Source organism: Lithobates pipiens, unplaced genomic scaffold (assembly GCF_037356315.1).
Source record: "Lithobates pipiens isolate NorthernLeopardFrog02 unplaced genomic scaffold, aLitPip1_a1.2 Scaffold_22, whole genome shotgun sequence".
In the NCBI taxonomy this organism is placed as follows: Eukaryota; Metazoa; Chordata; class Amphibia; order Anura; family Ranidae; genus Lithobates; species Lithobates pipiens.
In genome coordinates, this window is record NW_027507784.1 from 120702873 (window position 1) to 120703354 (window position 482).

A 482-nucleotide genomic window follows, 5' to 3' on the forward strand; every position below is an offset into this window, starting at 1 on the left:
ATCTGCCCACATGCCTGGACCTGGCTCAGTGGCGAGCGATCGGCTGTGTTTAATCGCTCTGTTCTCAGTCTTAGAGCTGGCGGGGGACAGATGCAGCATCAGAACGAATGATTCTTCAAAAAAAAAGTTTCCCATACTTCTTTTAAAAAAAATAAAAATAAAAAATGATAGACCTTACAAATGCTTTAGCGTATTAGACCTCATTTAGATGGGTGATCAGACCCATTCTCTGATCTAAGCTACTGTGTGCTGCATGTGAATCCATCTTGGTGCTGCATGCAGGCAGACCATCCCATAGAAGTGGCAGCAGGCACAAACAAAAAAAATACTCGACACCTGTGAGTATTTTTTCTAGAACAAAATATTTGACAAAATATAGGTGGGTATTTATTTTAAAACAAAAAACAACACAAGTTTGGTCTAAAGAGCTTTTATTTTCTATGCCCAAAAAAGGACCAAGGAAACAGACATAGGATTGATGT

General features: G+C 39.2%; 1 long non-coding RNA gene across 1 annotated transcript in view; it reads right to left on the reverse strand.

Moving 5' to 3' along the window:
• Nucleotides 1–426: 426 nt before the first annotated feature.
• The window catches only part of LOC143925439 (uncharacterized), a 15854-nt gene continuing 15798 nt past the window's right edge, over nt 427–482 (reverse strand). Inside the window, exon 4 of the long non-coding RNA XR_013261979.1 lies at nt 427–482. This exon is cut by the window's right edge and continues 78 nt beyond it. This is a non-coding gene — a long non-coding RNA (uncharacterized LOC143925439).